Below are 420 nucleotides of genomic sequence, written 5' to 3'. Positions count from 1 at the left end.
CGCGTCAGCGCTGGATCGAATTTCTCAGCGAGGTCCAGCCGTCGCTCAGTCGCCGACTGTATCAGTTTTTCTATGTTCTCTTACCGCTGCACCTCCTCATTAACCATCTTGCGGTACTCTGAGGCTGACTGCACCCTTCGATTCCATAATATCTCTCATTCTGGGCCAAGTCCCTTTTTCTCTGGTGCGTTTGGCTATCTTGTTCATCCTGAGGACTATCGCCTTTTGGTCGTCGTCCTGTTTCCGGGAGAGATTATTTTCGTGGAGATACTTTGTTACTGTAGCCCTCAGGACACGTGCGTCATGAATTGCTAAAGAGCGACCAATCGTTTCTTGAAACAACGAATTACATCTCGTTCCCCTTCTGCAGCCACTCTACCCGTCGGATAGGGCCTTCGAGTTACACTGTTAGTGCCTTCA

This window comes from Eimeria mitis, genomic scaffold (genome assembly GCF_000499745.2).
Source record: "Eimeria mitis Houghton genomic scaffold, Emh_scaff441, whole genome shotgun sequence".
Taxonomy (NCBI): domain Eukaryota; phylum Apicomplexa; class Conoidasida; order Eucoccidiorida; family Eimeriidae; genus Eimeria; species Eimeria mitis.
This window is presented reverse-complemented; position numbering follows the sequence as displayed.